This window comes from Chelonoidis abingdonii, chromosome 8, assembly GCF_003597395.2.
Source record: "Chelonoidis abingdonii isolate Lonesome George chromosome 8, CheloAbing_2.0, whole genome shotgun sequence".
NCBI lineage: Eukaryota > Metazoa > Chordata > Testudines > Testudinidae > Chelonoidis > Chelonoidis abingdonii.
This window is the reverse complement of record NC_133776.1, coordinates 61,917,918-61,938,940: the sequence shown is the minus strand read 5'-3', so window position 1 is coordinate 61,938,940 and position 21,023 is coordinate 61,917,918. Positions and strand designations below refer to the sequence as shown.

Here is a 21,023-nt window from a genome sequence, read left to right as displayed (position 1 = left end):
ACCCGCACCCTTCCGTCCCCTTCCCACAACCCACAGCGACAAAATGGGACGAGGTGCTCTGTGGGATAGCTGCCCACAATGCACCACTCACAACAGCGCTGCAACTGGTGCAAGTGTGGACACACTGCAGTGCTGGTCGCTGTCAGTGTGGACACACTGCAGCGCTGGCCGTACACAGCTGTACGACCACAGCTGTAACGGCCAGCGCTGCAAAACTGTAAGTGTAGACAAAGCCTCAGTTAATAACTGGGAAGCAGACAGCTGCAGCAAAAGCTACGTCCTTCTTGTGAAAGCAGGAAGAACAGTTTTTAATGACCAAATTCTTCCACCCCTGTTCAAGCAGAGTCACACCTTCCTCCATGCACCATCCCAGTGATTTCAGAGGGGTCCTACTGATTTTAAAAGGTCTATTCATGGAATAAGGTACAATTTACCAGAAGTTAGGGGAGCAGAGCCTGGCAGAAAATACTGAAGTAGAAGGAGGAAGTAAGTTCAGGGGGACGAAGCTGTTGTGTGGGATCATCTCAATTTGATCTGCAGATGGAGCTCAGAGGAAGAAAAGAAAATGTAATACGTAGGTTTAAAATGATGCATTTAGGTACAGTTCACCTTCAAATTACAAAAAGATTACCCACCTTTTAGTAACTGTTGTTCTTCGAGATGTGTCGTTCATGTCCATTCCAAGCAGGTGTGTGCGTGCCGTGTGCACGCCAGCCGGAAGATTTTCCCCTAGCAGTATCCACAGGGTCGGCCCTGCCCACCACTACAGCGCCCTATAAAGGGGCCCACCGGCCCTCTACCCACTCAGTTCCTTCTTGCCGGCACTCCGACAGAGGGGCAGGAGGGTGGCTATTGGAATGGACATGAACAACACATCTCGAACAACAACAGTTACTAAAAGGTGGATAACTGTTTTTTCTTCTTCGAGGGGTTGTTCATGTCCATTCCAAGCAGGTGACTCACAAGCCTGAACCTAGGTGGTGGGGTCAGAGTTCACTGCTGACTGGAGTACTGCACAGCCAAAGGCTGCATCATCTCTAGCCTGGTGCATGATGGCATAGTGTGACGTGAACGTGTGGATGGAGGACCACGTGGCCACTCTACAAATCTCTCGAGTCGGGATCTGAGCCAGGAACGCTGCAGAGGAGGCCTGCGCCCTAGTAGAGTGGCCGTGACCAGAAGGACAGGGGTCTTAGCTATGCGGTAGCATTCCCGGATGCAGACCGCGATCCACGAAGAGATTCGCTGAGAGGAGACCGGGAGCCCTTTCATCCTATCTGCCACCGTGAAGAAGAGCTGAGTCGAGTGTCTTAACGGCTTGGTACGTTCAGTGTAAAAGGCTAAGGCCCTGCGGACATCCAGGGAATGTAGCCTCAGCTCCTCACTGGAAGAGTGTGGTTTTGGATAAAACACCAGGAGAAAGATATCTTGTTCTATGTGGAACTGTGAGATGACCTTGGGGAGGAAGGCTGGGTGAGGTCTAAGTTGGACCTTGTCTTTATAAAAGACAGTGTATGAGGGCTCGGATGTCAATGCCCTGAGCTCCAACACCCTCCTGGCCGAGGTGATCGCCACCAGGAAGGCGCTTTTATACAACAAGTACAACAGGGAGCACAAAGCCAGGGGCTTGAAGGGAGGTCCCATGAGGGCACAGAGGACCAGATTCAGGTCCCAGACAGGAGCTGGTTGATGAACATGTGGAAATAGCTTGTCCATGCCCTTGAGGAAACGACCAACCAGTGGGTTTGCGAACACCGAGGTACCCCCCTCTCCCGGATGGAAAGCCGAGATGGTCGCCAAGTGAACACGAATCGAGGAGAGGGAAAGGCCCAGGTGTCTGAGATGGAGAAAATAGTCTAGGATAATAGGGATTGGAACCCTCAGTAGATTATGACCTCGCTGACCTGACCATATGGAGAAGTGCTTCCATTTGACCAGGTAGGTGGCCCTGGTTGATGGTCTCCTACTACCGAGCAGTACTTGTCTGACCTGCTGGGAGCACTGTATCTCCACCAGGTTCAGCCATGGAGCATCCAGGGTGTGAGGTGGAGAGATTCCAGGTTTGGGTGGTGGAGGTAGTCCCGGTCCTGCGTGATCAGGTCCAGAAGCAGGGGCTGTGTCAGGGGTGCCTGAACGGACATGTGCAGGAGCGACGTGTACCAATGTTGGCGCAGCCATGCCGGTGCTATCAGGATTACCCATGCGTGGTCCCTGCGGATCTTCAAAATCACCCTGTGTATCAGGGGGATTGGAGGAAAGGCATAGAGCAGTCCGACCCCCCAAGACTGGTGGAAGCATCCGACAGAGACCCCTGCAGCCCAGGAGAGAGCAGAACTGTCGGCACTTCCTGTTTTCCCTCGAGGCGAACAGGTCTAACTGGGGAAAGCCCCAGAGCTGGAAGACTGAGCGTACTACGTCCTGTCGGAGGGACCACACGTGACCCCGGAATGAGCAGCTGACAGTGTCCGCCAGACTGTTTAGCTCTCCCGGAAGGTAGAATGCTGTCAGGTGGGTAGCATTCTAGATGCAGAAATCCCACAACGCGAGGGCTTCCCTGCACAGGGGAGAGGAGCGTGCACCCCCCTGTTTGTTGATATAAAAAACCGCCGATGTGTTGTCTGAGAGGACTGAAACACATCTGCCGGCCAGGTGGGACCCGAAGGTCAAACAAGCCAGGCGAACCGCTCTCAGCTCCCTGACGTTGATATGCAACTTGAGGTCCTCTGGCAACCACAAGCCCTGTGTCCTGAGATTCCCCAGGTGCACTCCCCAACCCCAATCCGAGGCATCCGTTACCAGAGAGAGGGAAGGTTGACGGGAGGTGAAGGGGATGCCCATGCACACTTTCTGCGGGTCGAGCCACCACTGTAGCAAGCTCAGCACCAAGTGGGGAATGGACACCACTGAGTCCAAGGGGTCCCTGGCCGGGCGGTATACTGTCGCTAACCAGGACTGTAGCAGGCAAAGCCGGAGTCTGGCATGGTTTACAACATAGGTGCACGCCGCCATGTGACCCAACAGCCGGAGGCAGATCCGCGCCATGGTAGTCGAGGCGCATTGCAGTCCGAGGATGAGCTTGGACATTGCGTGGAACCTGGATTCCGGAAGGTACGCTCTGGCGTGGATAGAGTCCAGAACCGCCCCTATGAATTCTATTTGTTGCATAGGAGACAGGGTGGACTTGGCTTCCTTCAAGAAGAGGCCGAGTTTGAGAAAGGTCCGCCTGATGAACAACACCTGAGCCTCCACCTGCTCCTTGGTGTGTCCTTTATGAGCCAATAGTCCAGGTAGGGGAATACTTGGATGCCCTGCCTGCGCAGGAAGGCTGCCACAACTGCCATGCACTTCGTGAAAACCCTTGGGGCAGCTGACAGGCCAAACAGGAGCACCGTGAACTGCAGATGGGCATCAGCCATGATGAACCTGAGGTACCGACGGTGTCGGGGAATTATGGCAATGTGGAAATAAACGCCCTTTAAGTCAAGGGCGGCGTACCAGTCTCCTGGATCCAGAGAAGGAATGATCGAGGACAGGGAGACCATGCGGAACTTGAGCTTTCGTACAAACTTGTTCAGTCGCCGCAAGTCCAGGATGGGTCTTAGGCCTCCTTTTGCCTTCGGTATTAGGAAATATCTGGAATAGAAGCCTTTGCCCCTGAGCTCCCGAGGGACTTCCTCCACCACCTGTGCCTCGAGGAGGGACTGCACTTCCTGAATTAGAAGTTACTCGTGAGAAGGGTCCCTGAAGAGGCACGGGGAGTGGGGTTGGTGGGGCAGGAGGGAGGAAAACTGGATAGAATATCCCCTCTCTATCGTGCGGAGCACCCAGTTGTCCGACGTGATTTGGGACCAGGCATGATAGAAGGGGGACAGATGTGACCCAAAGGTAGGGGTAGAAGGATCCAGAGTCTCGATAGGTAGGTTGCCCTTGACCGTACCACCAAATAGGGGGCCTAAGCCCCGATGACGGCCTCGGTTGACCAGACACCTGGCAGGAGGGGTGGCGTTGGTGACGCCTCCTGCCATTTCTGCCCCGCCTGCGCCCCAGTTCCTGGCGAGTCTGTGGCTGGTAGGGATGCGGGGCCACCTGCGGTCTAAACTGCCTGCGCTGGGTCGCAGGGTTATGTAAGCCCAGCGAGCAAAGCGTAGCCCTTGAGTCCTTTAGGTTATGTAGATGCTTGTCCATTTTTTCTGAAAACAGCATCTGCCTCTCGAAGGGGAGCTCCTGAATGGTTTCCTGGACCTCATAGGGAAGGCCTGAGACCTGGAGCCAGGCTCCTCGCCTCATGACGAGGCCCGTGGCCAGGGTGCGCGAGGCTAAGTCCGCTGCATCTAGGGCCGCTTGGAGAGAGGCTCGGGAGATCAGTTTCCTGTGTTCCACCAGGGCCAAAAGCTCTGACCTCGAGTCCTGGGGAAGCCGTAAACTTCGACATGGCTGAACATGTGTTATGACCATATCAGCTTACGATTGCCTATTGGTTGGCAATACGGAGTTGAAGGCCTGTCATAGAGTACACCTTTCTACCAAAGAAGTCGAGCCTTTTGGCATCCCTGTTCTTTGGTGTTGACCCTTGAAACCCTTGACGCTCCCGTTCGTTGGCTGCGTCTACCACCAGGGAGTCCAGGGGAGGGTGAGTGTACAAGTGTTCATGCCCCTTAGACGGGACGAAATAACACCATTCCGTTCTCTTGGCAGTAGGGACCAATGAGGCTGGGGTTTGTCATAAGGTGCAGGACGTATCCGCTATGGTCTTGATCAACGGAAGGGCCAACCTGAATGGTCCTGAGGGAGCCAGGATGTCCACTACCGGATCCGTGTCCACCTCGATTTCCTCAGCCTGGATTGCGAGGCTCTGAGCTGCTCGCCGGAGCAGTTGTTGGAGGATCCGAGTGTCCTCCAGGGCTGGTGCCGCAGCTGTGCCCGAGACCGCTTCATCCAGGGAGGAAGATGAGGAAATCACTTGGCTCGGCCCTTCCTCAGGTGCCTGTAGCCCTTTGGGGTCCTGCGGCACACGGTTCTGTGGCTGCAGGGCCGGTTCCGATTCTGAATGCGGCACCGCGACCGGTACCGGGGTCGCTAGTGTGCGGTTTGGCATATCAGGCGGTGCCTGCTGAGCCCAAACCGTAGTCGTTGCCGATGCCGCTGCCTGACTAGGGGGTGCTGAACTTGGATATGGCACACCTCTGCTAGGCGACTGTGCCGGTGGAGGAGGCAACTGCGCCGGGGCCACCAATGCCGAGGAGACTGAGGCCGACCTGGATTGATGACCAAATGCCTGGCCCACCAACTGGTGGTAGGCCCAGGGGGTCCAGAACGGCCACTGTGAGGGCGGATGCCATTGCTGCTGCTGCCACTGTGGATAACGCTGGTGGCTCACCCCCGAAACTGATCTCCTGCTCCGTGACCGGCTGGAGCGGTAGGAATCTGCCTCTGAGTCTGAGGTCTCTGAGTAAGAGGACCTGGGGGGAGCAGCATCCTGTGCCATTGGAGAGCGATGCTGAGGTGGTGGGGAGCCTCCTATCTGGTTCGGTGCCACCCTAGCGGCGCGGGGCGGGGAGGGAGGTGACAGCATGGCCGTCTTGCCTCTTGATTGTACTGGGGGACGGGCCGTGGTAGGGAACTCCCTGCTATGGTGTGGGGAGGCCGACGCCGGGAGTCCCATCAAGTCAGAGGCCGCCTCGAATGCCTCTGGAGGTCCTGGTGGGGTGACAGTTCCCTCACCAGCCTCCTCTTCTTAGCACGAAGCGGAGATGGTGAGCGGTGCCGCACTGAGGCCAACTTCCTATGACCCAACTCCGTTTGGTGCCGGGTTTTGGGGGATTTGGGCTGGGCCCTAAGTCTTGATGCCGGTGCCAGGGCGCTCCGTACCGAGGAAGACGTGCTGGGCACCACCTCGGCCGGTTTTGGGTCTGAGGGTGGCCGCAAGGCAACCTCCACCAGGAGGACTCTAAGTCTTTCAGCTCTGTCTTTAAGAGTTCTGGGGCGGAAGCCCCTGCAGATAGAGCACCAGTCCCTTTAGTGGCCCTCTCCGAGGCACCTCAAACAAGCAGAGTTCAGGTAGCTCTTGGGCATGAATTTCCCGCAGTCCTTGCAGAGTTTAAACCCGGGGGACCTGAGTATGACCCAGCGGCGAAGAAAATGTGTGTGTGGGGGACTCCCTAACTATCAAGAACTATATACAAATGACCTAAGTAAACTAATTATATACACAGACTATACACGTGAGGATAGGACACTGCTAACTTGCTATGCGCAAGAGAAGATCCAGCTAGCCGTCACCAGCGGTAAGAAAGAACTGAGGGGGTAGAGGGTCGGCAGGCCCCTTTATAGGGCACCATAGTGGCGTCACTGCAGGGGGCACCAGGGCCGACCCTACGGATGCTGCTAGGGGAAAAATCTTCCGGCTGGCGTGCACGTGGTGTGCACACATCTGCTTGGAATGGACATGAGCAACCACTCGAAGAAGAAGCCCAGTTCCAATTCTGCAAACTCCAGAGTGAACAGCCTTTGACCTCATTGTACAGTCTGATATCACACACTCAAAACAATGTAGGTAGGGCAAGAGTGAGGTAGAGTGGAATAAGGAAGGGGCAGAAAGCAGCAAGCCAGGGCACAGGGAGAGTCCAGAGTAGTACAGCTGAGTACAGCTGATTTTTTTGATTCACCAGGAATTTTTTAAAAAATTAGTTTTAGGCTGACCCAAAAAACTCTACACATTTTTTCAATTTTGGGGGGGAAATTGAAAAGTTTTTTTAAAAAGCAGCCTTTGGGGTGAAGTGAAATGTTTAGTTTTGCTTTCAAGCATTTTTATAAACCTTCTTTAGTTTTTTGAAAATAAAACTGAAGGACATTTTAAAACAAAGAATCATTTGAAATGAAAAATCAAAACATTTTGTTCAGACAATGTCAAACCAGCACATTTAAAACTGTTCAGATTTTTCTTTGACCAAAACAATTTGGCAAATTGACTTGACTTCACTAAGTGTTCTGTGCCGCTTCTCTCGGGGGCCCCAGGGCTGAGTAACCCTGTTGCTATCTGCCTCCAACACAAGGGAGTGGGGCCTGTGCCAGCTGGGTGTTAGTTCCTGTAGCGAGGCGCCCTGGCTCCCCGCCGCGCCTGACAGGGACGAGCCCAAACTGATGCCAGAGTGGGCAGAGCCAGCGCCCCCCAGAGGTCCAGGTGCGGGACAGGAAGTATAAAGGCCCAGAGAGGATAGATGTTGGTGCTCAAGCTCCCGCTGGGCCCAGCCTGCCCCGTGCTCGCTACCCTGAGGAGCACTGGCCCAGCCTGCCCCATGCTCACTACCCTGAGGAGCACTGGCCCAGCCTGCCCCGTGCTCGCTACCCTGAGGAGCACTGGCCGAGTCTGCCCCGTGCTCGCTACCCAGAGGAGCGGCCTGAGATTCCCTCCGACCGGTACCCAAAGGAGCGGCCTGAGCTTCCCTACGACCAGTACCCAGAGGAGTGGCCTGAGCTTCCCTACGACCTGACCCACCCGACGATGCCGGCGAGAGACAGGTACCTAGAGAGGGGGAGATTGGAAGTGGCCCGGGGGTAGCTGACCTCAGTCTGGCTCCAGGGGACCCCGAACTGATGTCAGTGTGTTGTGGCCAGGATCCCCACTGACTGCAGCGAATCTTTGCCGCTGCTAAGGCTCCGGGCTGGAATGCAGTGGAGTGGGAGGGCCTGCGTTCCCCTTGCCACCCTTTCACGGGTGGCAGACTCCCCCTTCCCCTGACCTGAGAAGGCCCCTTTATACTGTTTAGCTTACTGCCAAGCCCTGCCCAAGAGCCTGGGCTTATATACTGTGTTTGCTCAGCCCTGCTGAAAGGCCTGAACCTGAACTGCTTACTGCCCGCCCTGCCCAAGAGCCTGGGCTTATAGACTCTGTATTTGCTCAGCCTGCTGAAGGGTCTGAGCCCGGGACAGATTGCTGCTGTGTAGCGAGGCGCCCTGGCTCCCCGCCGCGCCTGAGAGGGATGGGCCCAGCACCGGACCCTTACAGTGCCCGACCACCAGCCTGTCAGTCCCCCAAGCATTCCTCTCTGGGCTATGCCAGCTCTACCTTCGCCCTCCAGGTTGACAACAGATGCACCCAACCCCCGAGTCCCCTGTGGTGTCCAGCTCCTGATCACTGAGTATTCAAAAAAACCCAGATCTGCCATTCCCAAAGGACAGTGCACCCCAGTTTACCAGTTCTACCTCAGATACAGGACAGTGGTCTCTCACAGCACTTGAATTCAGCTATAGTAAAACAAAAGGAAATGAATTTAAGAAAGAGCAGAGATTCAAACAGAAACAAGTGTGAGTAATGGAAACAAATGGTCACATACAAAACTAAATAATAAAATGTGAACTAGGGTGTTTATTAATAGTCACTTCTCCTATCTAATTAAGCAGATTTTCACCCCAACTTCATTCTTTTGCAGCATTTGCTGGCCTCGAGGAGCAAGTGGTCCACAAGCAAGTACAGTTCCACTTACAGATATTGCAGAATGGGAAATCACTGATTGTTCTGCACTCATTACTGTTAAAAACCCTGACCCTAAGAAGCTTCTGTACTTCAACATTCAGAAAGAGAGTGAGAAACTCTACAGATGCTCACTTAAGATGTTCCAATTCCTTTGCTCTTAGTACACAGATGGGTGTGGGTGGTCTATTATAGTTTTTGCCTGATAATAAACTTGGAGTCTCCAGGGGGAACTAAGAAATAGTTTATTTCAATATAGTAAGAGAGGGTTACTATGTAAATTGCATAGCAATGTAAGGTTGTTTTTAAATTATTGTTGTATTCTGACATGGCGATACCTGCTTGTTGGACAATAACATTGTTAGCTTTACAATGTTTACTATGACCTGAAGAAAAGGAGCTTGCATATTTGAGTTGTTAGAGAAAGGAGTCTTGCCAAGGATGGTAAGAACTTTCACTCAGGGAGAATGTAACCCCTAGGTCTCTGGGTCTCTGTGTGCTGGTAGCTCAGGGAGGGGCACTGTCCCTGGGAGGAAGAGGCCAAGGGCAGACTCAGACTCTGCTGGGCAGCCCAGAGGGAGAGGAGAGATGCTGTTTAGAACAGGGGCCTTGTTGGCACGAGGAGGGTGGCAAGGACCCCGCTCTGGGGAGGTACAGTGCCTGAGAGAAAAGAGGGGGCAGGGTCAAATGACTGACAAGGGAAAGCCATGGAAGAAGAGCTAGCCTGCCCAAGTGCCCAGTAGGAGCCCTGGAGAGGAGAGATGTCAGTCTGGAGGAGCTGGAGCCAGCCAGGGAAAGAGCAGAGCTGGCAGTGGGGACTGGTGAGGCCCAGGCTTGCCTGCAAGGTCTCCCTGAAAACCAGCCTCTGAGGGCCTGGCAGCAACATCCCTCAGCTTCGGCCTCTCCCTCTCGAAAGCGACTCCCAGTTTGTAGAACTTTGTTGAGAAAACTTAGCCCTGCAGCTCCCTAGGCAAGATTAGAAACCATATGGTGAGCTCTGTTCTGGCTGGGCGTGTGTCTGAGCGCTGGGATGGGAGACTAAGACTATGATTTTAGTAGAGTTTTGTAACATGCACCCTGAGCCCTGCACCGCTTTTTGGGGAGGCAAAATCCTGACACCAAAAACAGCCTGACTCCTGCAAGCAGAGATCAATCCCTCTGCAGTGACTGAAAAGTCCAGCACCATCTCTGAACCTGAGGACTGTTCACCGACTTGAAAGTCACCATCCTTCAGCTAGATAGTCCGGGAGATTGTTTGGGCGACCACCAGATCCCTGAACTGTGTCCTCAAGCCAGGGGTGAGGCTTTCAGGATTTTATTATCTGCTGCCTATTAAACCTGTGGAGGGACTCACCACATCGCTAACTGCTGCACAGAAATTATTGTGACCACAGGCCATCAAGGGCCCCTACAAAGTGCATGTATCAGCAGGAAACTAATTTTACATTTGCTATATTAGGTAAAGTGACGACGGAAATTCATGGGTTTTATCAGCGTGGACATTGGTGACCCTGAGAGTAGTTTTTACCCTGCTATATTATATACACTTCCTGTTTAATATATTTGACAGTGCTGAATATATTGAGTGTGTTTGTGTTGAATATATTGTGTGTGTTAATTATTTCTTGGGAGTCTCCAACTCTTTGGCAAGTAAATGGGGGGTTATCCTGTGGTCAGAATTTTCCTCCCCTAGTGACCCTGCCAGGAAGGAGCGATGCAGAGCATTGGTTTGAGCATTGGTCTGCTAAACCTAGGGTTGTCAGTTCAATCCTTAAGGGGGCCACTTGGGGATCTGGGGCAAAATCAGTACTTGGCCCAGCTAGTGAAGGCAGGGGGCTGGACTCAATGACCTTTCAGGGTCTCTTCCAGCTCTATGAGATAGGTATATCTTCATTAAAAAAAAAAAAGGAAGTTACTCCCTGCTGAGCTGAAGGTGGGATCCAGAAGAACCCAGGCCTGTCCATCAAAAAGGAAACTGGCACTAAAGGAGGTAACTAGGTGCAATACCGGATTTATAATGGCCCCATGGCACTGGGCCCACGGTCAAAAGGGGCCCCGGCACACTCTTCCCCCCTCCTCTCCTGTGGGGTCAGAGCTTGCTGCTACCACAGCCTGGCTCCTGCCCCGCCCCTTTCCCCAGGGTGCTACATTGTCCCCTGCTGAGGCAGGAGCGGGGAGGACGAAGCTGCAGCATGCCACTCCAGGGGGGAGGAGGAGGAGAAGAAGAGGCAGGGTGAGGACTCTCCCCCACCTCTTTCCTCAGCGTGCTATGTTCCCTTCCCCCCCCGCCAGCTGGATCAGCCTTGCTGGCAGGAGGGGGGACGAGAGAGGAGCAAGCCGCAGCACACGGCTCTGGAGAGGAGGAGGAGAAGAGGCAGGGGTGAGGTCTTGGGGAAGGGGCTGCAATTGGGGCATACCTCCTCCAGCCCTGTGCCTGAGTACCCCCATGACCCTAACCCCTGCACCCGCTCCCCCTCACATACCCTGAGCCCCCTGCCCTGACTTCTGCACCCACTCACACACCCTGAGCCCCTTGACCCTGCATTCCCCTCACACCTCTTCAGCACCCCCTCCCTAACCCTGCATCCCCCCTCACACCTCCCCAGTCCCCTGCCCTTACTCCTGCACCCCCCTACATCCCCACCCCCATCCTGAGAACCAAAAAGGAGCTGCCCCAGGTAAGTGCTCCCCAACCCTGAGCCCCCTCCCTCGCCCTAGCTCCTGGCCAGACCCCGCACCCGAACATTTTTTTTAGAATATTTGGAAAGATCATTAAGTGGTCCATCAAGACCCCCCCTCCCGTGATTTTCAAGTGGTCTGTGGAAAAATAAGTTAGACAACAAGAATAATCAAAGTACCTCACTTTATTTTCATTTATTTGCTATTACTTTTGGAAGGAGGATGAAGAAAAAAGACTGAAAAATAGGGGCAGGTGGAGATAAGAGAGAATGTTATTTTTCTTGACTGGATCCCAAGGAGGAGCCCCCAAAATGAAGCTGAGCACAGGGCTGGGGGGCTCCACTAACTCTAAATCCACCACTGGCTATCACGTCACCTGGGCTGGGAATACTGTCAGGGCCGGTGTAACCACTAGGCAAACTAGGCGACTGCCTAGGGCGCCAAGATTTGGGGGTGCCAAAAAGCGATGCCCAAATTTTTTGTTTACACTACAGTGGAGTCACATCTTACACAGGGGTTGGTTCTAAAGTCACCGTGTAAGAGGAAAATTTCGTATAGTGAAAATTACCATAAAGTACAGTATACACTGGAACAGGGGTCCTCAACCCAAAGGTGGCACGCAAGCCGATTTTTTTTTTTTAGTGGCAGGCTGCGGGTCCTGGCTGCCGCTGAGCCTGCTACCGACCTGGGGTTCTGTTCACTCAGCTGGCAGTGGGCTGAGCAGGGCCAGCAGTGGGCCGGCTCCTGCCACCTGGGGTCCTAGCCGCCAGTCCCGCTCAGCCTGCTGGGGTCCCAGCCAGCTCCGCTCAGCCTCCTGCCAGGGTGAAAGGTCTGGGGTTCCATTCACCCAGGGTTCTGTCTGCCGTCCTGGGGTTCCGTTCACCCAGGCCGGCAGGAGGCTGAGTGGAGCCGGTGGCTGGGACCCCAGCTGGCAGCGGGCTGAGGTCCAAGCCGCCAGCCACACTCAGCCTGCTGCCAGTCTGGGGTTCTGGCTGCCAGCCCCTTGCCAGTCAGGGTCCTGGCCTCCGGCCCCACTCAGCCTCCTGTTGGCCTGGGATTCCATTCACCCAGACCACCAGGGGGCTGAATGGATCCGGCGTCCAGGACCCCGGCTGGCAGTGGACTGAGCAGGCTGAGTGGGGCCGGCAGCTGGGACCCCAGCTGGCAGGAGACAGCAGACAAAACCCCAGACTGGCAGCGGGCTGTCTGGGGTCCTGGCCGCCAGCCCTGCTCAGCCCGCTGATTATCTGGGGTTCCAGCTGCCGGCCCCTTGCCAGCCAGGGTCTTGGCCACTGGCCCTGCTTAGCTTCCTGCCAGCCTGGATGAACGGCAAGAGGCTGAGTAGAGTCACCAGCTGGGACCCCGGCTGGTAGCTGAGTGAACGGAACCCCAGGCCGGCAGCAGGCTTAGCGGTGGTTGGGACCCACAGCCTGCCATTTAAAAAAAAAAAAAAAAAAATCAGCTTGCGTGCCACCTTTGGCATGTGTGCCATAGGCTGAGGATCCCTGTTCTAGTGTAGACAGTGTATACTATGTATACTGTAGTTTATGGTAATTTTCACTATACGCGATTTTCTTCTTACGCGCTGACCTTAGAACCTAACCCTCGCATAAGATGTGACTCCACTGTATTCATTTTTGAAAGTTTATAATAAGTGATGCTCCAGAAGGGAGGGGGGGACGCAAGGTGGAAGTTTTGTCTAGGGTGCAAAATATCCTTGCATCGGCCCTGGATACTGTGTCAGCTGATCCCCACAGTCTCCAACCTATCTGGGCAGTACAACAGACATGGCCCTGCCTACTAGCTCCTCTCCACTCCCTAGCCCACCTACCACTTGTCCCCCCTTAAGGCTTAACCCTCTTTCTTTTAAGAATGATTGCTTTCCCCTCTCCCCCGCTCAGGCCTTCCTGGTAGCCATGTTGCCTGGTATCCAGTTTTAGACTGGAAACTCCAGTAGAAAACGGGACCTGAGTGTCCGGTTAGCAGTGCTGACTGGAAACTAAATGTCCGGTTATAGGAGTAACCACATTAGCCTCCGCTCCTCCCACTCCCAACACGCACCCCAGAGGGCTGGAAGATAACCTATCCTGCTGCTGCGGGAGGAGCAGCAGCTCAGCCTCAGCGCAGAGAGAGACAAAGAGAATGGGCTAGAATCATGTAGGTACCTCCTCTATGTGGGCAGGGGCAGGGGGGATCATGTTTACCCCCTCCCCAGCCCTGCTGCGCTTGAAGTTTACCCCTGACCCCTCCCTTGCTCCAGAGACCAACCCTAGCTCCTGCCCCAATGTGCTTTTACCTCCAGCCCCTTTTACAATTATTCCCCAGGGGGACCCACAAATATGTTTGGCGCCGGGCCCATAAAAAGTTAATTCAGCCCTGACTAGATGGAGAGGGGCACTACAGTAAGTTACAAGCTTTCAGTAGAGGCCTCACGTGCTGCCTTTTATGGATAAATTGTTGAAAGCAATGTCTTAGGTATGATGAGTTGGTCTGGTCTGAGACAGAAGTGTCTTGTAAAGGAGAATGAACCCTTTGCCAGCTGGGCACCAAGAGACATCTGTCTCACATGTTGCAGTTGATCTGAATCTGCATTTTTTGCCACCCCAGACAGTGGAACTTCCAAAATAATGGCTCCTTTGTGTACCTAAGACAGAGTAGCCTGATATGGCCTATTTCAGTTTCACAGCAACCTCACAGCAACCTCGTGTCCTACTACCTCTGTGCCCTGCATTGCCCTCCTCCTCACACAGCTGATCTCCTCCTGCTCTGTGCATTGTGCTATACCATCCCAGAGCACTTGGACTTTGAGTCTCTCTCCTCCCTACATCACAATGCCAACACAACTGCACTGGGCTGGGGTGTCACTTGGTTACTGGTGGCTGGGGGAGGGAGTTATGAATGCCAGAATGGGCTGATTAATCCATTTGTTCCACCAACGGGCCATGCATCTCTCCTGTCAATCTGTAATGGACACCTTCATTCATCATTATGGGAACCAAACCATCACAGCCTGTGCTGAGTGAGACATGCAGGCTCATTCTGACTAACAGCAAGGTGGACAAAACTTCAAATGGATATTTGCACAAGGCAGTGACTCTCCTGCTGGGACTTAATGGGCTGATGGATGGTTCATTTTATGCCCAGGCTCATCAGGAAAATTATCAAAAGGAGAAAAGGAACGAGAAAGGAAAGTCTTGCTGTATTATAAAAAGACTAGACAAGCATTACAGGCCTGGTCTACACTGGGTGGGGGGATCAACCAAAGATATGCAACTTCAGCTACGAGAACAGCATAGCTGAAGTCGACATATCTTAGTTCAACTTACCTCACATCCTCACAGAGCAGGGTCGATTGCTGCGGTTCCCCCGTCGACTTTGCTTCTGCCTCTCGACAAGCTGGAGTTCAGCAATCGATGGGAGAGTGATCGGGGATCAATTTATCGCGTCTACACTACGCGCGATAAAGATCCATGATAGACTGATCACTACCCACTGATCTGGTGGGCAGTGTAGACATACCCTTAGTGGCAAAAAGCTCTGATGAACAAAGCCCAGGTTACGCCATGCATTAGAGACATGCCTCCTTTGGGATTTTTAGTTCCTGAGAGGTGCATGGTGCTAGTTTGGAGACAGAGGTTCCTTCTACCACATTTTAGAACTAACCAATGATTTCTACCATGATGTATTAAAACAAGATAAAACCCAGCCTGCAAATAAGTACCCTGGTCAACAGAGCAGCACCCAGGCAATGCAGCAAGTGGGGCGGGGGGGCCACCGGGACGCAGCATAACAGCACCCAGGTGCACCCAGCACTGGGCTTTCCATGCTCTAGCTCTCGGGGGGCTCCCCCAGACACCTGCCCTCTCCTAGGGCTACCAGAAACATAAGGTACAAATATCCTTGACAACTTCTTTAACAGTAACAAAACCCAACAATTCCCCACCTGCTGCTATCAGGCCATCTGATGCAGTGATGTGGCTCATCTCATCTAAGTAGGGTCATTCACCAGAACAAACACCCCAGAATGTATGGAGAAGGAATTGGCAATTTATCAGTCAAACTATTTCCTGATTGTCAGTTTTTAATGTTTCATTTACCTGCAGTTTGCTACCCATCTCCCCTTTCCTCTCCCCCCCCCATTTTTTGATTTTTTTCCCCTGCAGGTTTTACAAATATTTGCAGTTGGGGGCTGATCAAAGAAATTGGTTTTCATTTTGCTCTTGGAAATACACTCCATATTGGTACTCGGTTGTCTTTGATTGAGTAGCACCGTCGGTCGTTTCTATAATGCTCCAGCTGCTTGGTTCCCAACATTGCTTCTGAATGACAGAGAGAAAACAGCTGGAGCCACAAACAGCTTAGCATTTACTTACATCTCATTAGCCTGGAGAGTAGGTAGGCTGACTACTGGCAGTCATTACAGTGCTCAGAAGTGAAATGTTTTTATCACCATCTCAACTTCCCCTCTAAACACACAGGGAAGTGTCCTTTTTCCAGTATTATTTGTAACCAGCATCATGTGATCTGACTGTCATTGGGTGCAGAATGGGATTTGAACAGTCTCCAGCCTTTTGGGACCTCTGTCATTGTCATAAATAGATAGCTAAGGGTTAATGTTTCTTTCACCTGTAAAGGGTTAACAAAGGGAACCAAACACCTCACCAGAGGACCAGTCAGGAAACCGGATTTTTCAAAGCTCAGGGACAGAATGTTTGGATCTGTGTCTTTTGTCTGGCTCTCAGCTATGAGAGGGGTCTTTCCATCTTCAAGCTTCTAATCTTCAGTTTCAAAGTTGTGAGTACAAAGGTAAGAAAAACAATAGTCTGTTATTTTTTTTTGTATTTACATGTGTGAGTTTGCTTGGATGTTTTTAATTGGGATATTTCTTTGAATAAGGCTGGTTATTACATATTTTTCTTTTAGCAATGCCCTTTGTGATTGCACGTTGAACAGAGATTAATTTTTTGTCTTTCTTCTTTCTTTTATATAAAGCTTTCTTTATTTTAAACTTGTTAGACTTTTTCTTTATCTTATAATATTGCAAGGGATAGGAATCTCTGATGCAGGATTAACTAGCCTCTCTCAGGGAAAAGAACTGGAGAGGGGAAAGAAGGAGAGGGGAAAAGTAAATTGTACCTACTCGGTATTTGTTTTCAGGGATGAAGCAGGGTAAATCTCCTAGTATACCAGGGCAGGAACAATGTGAGAAGTAAAGACAGGAAGGAGTGGTGTATTTCCACTTCGTATGATGAGTCTCAAGAGGCATCTGAATCTTGGGGTTCCCCAGGAAGGTTTGGGAGACCAGAGTGAGACAGGCACTGATTCCTGTCTGGTGGCAGCGATATCAGATCTAAGCTGGTAATTAAGCTTAGAGGGTTCATGCTAGCTTCTCAGTTTATGAACGCTAAGGTTCAAATCTGAGTAGGAAAGCTATGACAGTCATACTTTCTCAGACTAAGGACGTAACTCCAGGAGCCAGACTCCCACTTAGCTGTGCACAATCAAACCTACAATAGAGCTCAGGCTATCTGTGAGTGCTGTCCTTGTGCCACAGTGAGTTAGAATGTCCATGGCACTGGCAGCTGACAAGAGGCACAAACAGGGTACAGTCTACCCTGTAGCTGGGAGGTGTAGTTCACAGCTGGTGTAGGCATACACGCATTAGTGCTGTTTGAGCTAACACCTATAAATAGTGGTGGGGCTGCAGTGGCGTGGACTGGGTGTGTGGCGGGGGAAGGAGGGAAGAGTCAGGAGGGACTGTTTGGGTGGCTAGCCTAAGCTGCTGAAGCCACTCTGCTATTTTTAGGCACTACTTCAAGCACAGCTAATGCATGCATGTCTACCTGAACTGAGAATTACATCCCAGCTCTTCTGTAGGCATCCTCTCGGAAACTTGTCATGAACTGGTGGTTCTCCCCTGAAAAGAGAGTCTATAAATGGCATTGTGAGGTTCCCTGTCCACTGGGTATCACTCGTCTCCTTTCCACATTTGCTCAGGTTGCAAGGAAACCCTCCCACCCTGTTACAAATGCCATCCCTGCAAACTCCCTCTGGGATCTGAAAGTCAAGCTGGGCTCTCTCACACAGACCCTCTCAAACAGCATAACCTGCAGGCCAGTGATACCTGTGCAATCACTAGGGCTGGAATTGGGCCCTCAGACCCCTTTATTCTCTGGGATGATGCACAAGATGGAAAGAGCTCGAGCTGACCGTCAAATGCTAGGGTGAGTTTGAAGGGTTGGCTGTTGGAGAACATCCTTTTACTTACAACCAGAGCAATGAGAGAGGAAATCAGTTCATACACAATGACTATGGAACTCTGTGAGGCCACTGTCACAGAGGTAGAGCAACATTTAACATTTAAAAGGCTGGAGCACCAGTACTGACAAGATGAACCCACGCTAGTTTTAGTGTCAGAGTTAATTCAAGCACCACATATCTCCCTATTATACAGAAACCATTGGAATACCCAACAAACTTAAGGTTAAGTATATTGCAGAGTTTTCAGCTTTTAACTGATCTGCTGTGTAGGTCTAAGATGGCCCTTCGACATTAACATTATCACAGTAACATAGCAGTGTTACAAAACCCCTTAGGAAATTATCTGAGCGGATGTGACTACAACAATCTATCATGCAAATCTGTACCATTCTCCTCCCCAAACCAGATACCATCCGTGGCCTTTCAAAAATTAATTTGTCCGAGACAGTTGAACTCTGAGGATAAGAGCAGCGAGGAGCCACCCGGATTCACATATAACTTCAGGAGGTGGGGAGTCAAAAGCGCATTAGCAGACAGGCCACAACAGTCCCTTTGGAGTATACGTTTCACATACTACACAGATTATAACAACTCCTTCTGGTGATGATGTTACAATGTTAAACCATTAAAGAGCAAAACTGGAGAAGATTCTCACAAACAATACTCTGTAATAACGTGTAGCTCTGGCCACATTCGGAATGCTATTTGGTGCCAAATGATGTGGGTTATTGCTGGGCCAAAGTAGGAATTTTCTGTAATATTTGTATGAATAGTAGTGACTTACCTGCAGGGCCAGCTTTATGACCCGCAGGGCCTAACTGGAATACTCGGCGGCGGTCTGGGGCTTTGGAGGTACTTCGGCGGTGAGGGGTCTGCTCCAGGTCTTCCACGGCACTGAAGGACACCCCGCCACCGAAATGCTGCCGAAGATCCTCAGAGCAGACCCCTCGCCATCGATGACCCCTGGAGCAGGGCCCCCTTAGGCACAGGCATGGGGCCCTCTTCAGCGCAGGGCCTGATTCCGAGGAATTGGTGGAATTGGCGTAAAACTGGCCCTGTTTACCTGACTAGGGACTGCTACCCAGAAAGTGCAGAATCGTTAAAATGCTCCTGGGGCAGAGCAAGAGACTTGAGGTACCAGGGTCATGCAACTGTCTGGGGAGGTAGGAGTAGGTCATTCAGGACTGGTTGAAACTGACCATATCTATGGACGATCCGAAAGACAACAGGACCCCAAGTGCAGAACAACTGACACTTAACAATGGGAAACTCCCTCAGGCAGAACATGTGAACTCAGCATGTGTTCTGGCAGGAGGAAGACAATGGAGCAAAAGGTGTGAGGTGGCTGTGTTAGGAGCTAGCCCTTGGAGAGACACAGGAGCTCTCAACTGCGACTGAGACACAAAGACAGAGAGAGGATTGACAGAGCCAAGCTACAGTGGCTTGGCTGGGTAGTACCCTGACATTGGCCAGTCTGAACTCCATCTTCACCTTTGTTTCTCTCAGCTACCCTAAGGACTTCCTGATGCAGTATCCCAATTGATTAATAATCCCTGCTCTGTTTTAAAAAGCCTGCCAGGTGTCACTGCAATGTCAGCACATGCGGAAGAGATGGTAGAGGGGCTCGGGTTTATCTGATAGGACGTGCAGAGAGACATTCATGTGCATGTGGCAGCCAGCATTCTGGTCCATGGCTGTGTAAGAGCTTATACAGAATAGCTGCTGCACTCCCCTGCACTGTTGGGATCTAACTCACAGCTCTGAGCTACAGCTGCTGTTCAAAGCCTATCCCAAAAAGCGCTGCTGGAGTAAGACAAATTAACGGCATCTCATGAATTTGTGAAGCACAACTCAATGATATCAACATAACAACATACCCTGTGTGCTGTAAGGTATGTGAGTCTCTAGAGTGGCTGGACAGTGCAGGTGCTGGCCCCTTGAAGGGCTCTGCAAAGCTACGGCTCCAGGGAGCACTATGCACTGAGCTACAGCATCGTTTGCTATTAGTCTCATTGCCGTAAGAGCTGAATGAGGAAAATGGATTTTGCCAAGTGTCAAGCTGTCTGCAGCGACTCAGGAGCATGAACACCAATCTCAGGGCAGGCTGGTAAGACCCAGGACAAAACCTCCAAATTGACTGTGAATTATGTACTTAGATGTTCCCAATCAATTATCAAGTGTAAAATCCTCAGGCACTACATCAGCATTAACATGCGTGACTACCCTCTCTTCATGGGGGAGGAAGGGGCAACAGAGCAACAAAGTCTTTCTTTTGTCCTCTTTAACATGCCACAATAATCTTTCTGGTGTCAACTGGCTTTTCCTTTTGGATAGGACGTCACACCTTCAGTTGCGGAGCGGCACTTCACATTACTTAATGCCTGTCTCCCTTCTGGTGATTGATTTGCCTTTCCTGTTAGTAGGTGACTTTAAAACTTGGGTTCTCTTCAGGGGTTTTATCTAAGTGGGGTTAGGTTTCTTTCCAGTCACCACTTCCTTCTTACCCTGAGTGACATGGGGATTTCCTTTCCCCTTGGATTTACTCCCCTACCCCCATGGGCCCTTGACTCAACATCATAAGCAATTCTGCAGCCTCTAAAACTGTGGCTGGCTTTTTGTCACAGATGGCTGCCTTCACCTCATCCATAACCACCCAGAGCAACTGCTTCTGGGCTATCAGCTCAAACGGTTTTCCATCATCACCTTCAGCACTCACCTCGATTATCCATTTTCTCCTAAAATGACATATTTTATGCACCTGTTCAATATGAGTGACATTGTCCACCAGGCTGATGTTTCTAGCCTTCAATCAATAGATCTCAGAGGTAATCTTCAATCTTTCCAATACATTTCCTTTAAATTTCTTCTTCACCTTTACACCACCCTCCTCCAGATCATTCAAAACTTGTCTGGTTTCACAGATATGCTGGTTAAGAGAACAGGCATCTGTTTATCTGATGAGATATTGTGCAGCCTAAGTAGTCTCTCCAAGGTGGACTGGAACTCTTCTGTACAGTCAATTTCTTTATAAATTAGGCAGACTTTTCCCACTCCCTTGTGTTGGGGGCGGGGGCAGGTGTACTCACTGGCTCCTTCTGCTTCTCCAGTAATTTGGGCTGAAATGTTTGAGCTTCCATCAGACACCTGTGTGCCCGCTCCTCAGTTTCTTTGTTGGCTGTGACTGCTGTTACTTATTCCCGGTGTCTTTGGTGGGCTCTCTCCTCAGCTGCCCCTGCTGCCTTAGACTCCCTGATGGTAATTCCATCATCAGTCTCTGATGCTCGCATTCCTGAAGTGCTCTCAGGTGCTGTAATTGGGCCCATTCCCCTGCAGTGGTCTCCTTTGCTGCATCTGAGGCTGGAAGGTTGCAGTGCGGCACTTCATATTACTTAAATGCCTCTTTCCTGTCCAGTGATTTACATAGTTACAGAAGCTTACAGTACCAATGCTCAACCGTGGGATACCGATGCTGTAAGTGAGATTAGTGCGGGCAGCAACTCACAGGCATTTCATAAAGTTTAAACACTAAACACATTCTTATAATTTTAATGTTTCAACTATACTAACCCACAGGTGAGCCAGACTGGTTGCAGCTAGGTATTTGTCCGTGTTC

At 51.5% G+C, this 21,023-nt stretch overlaps 1 protein-coding gene across 3 annotated transcripts in view; it reads right to left on the bottom strand.

The window, feature by feature from the left end:
- Positions 1–21,023, bottom strand: part of MID2 (midline 2) — a 416,243-nt gene that overhangs the window by 108,293 nt on the left and 286,927 nt on the right. The window lies entirely within an intron of this gene.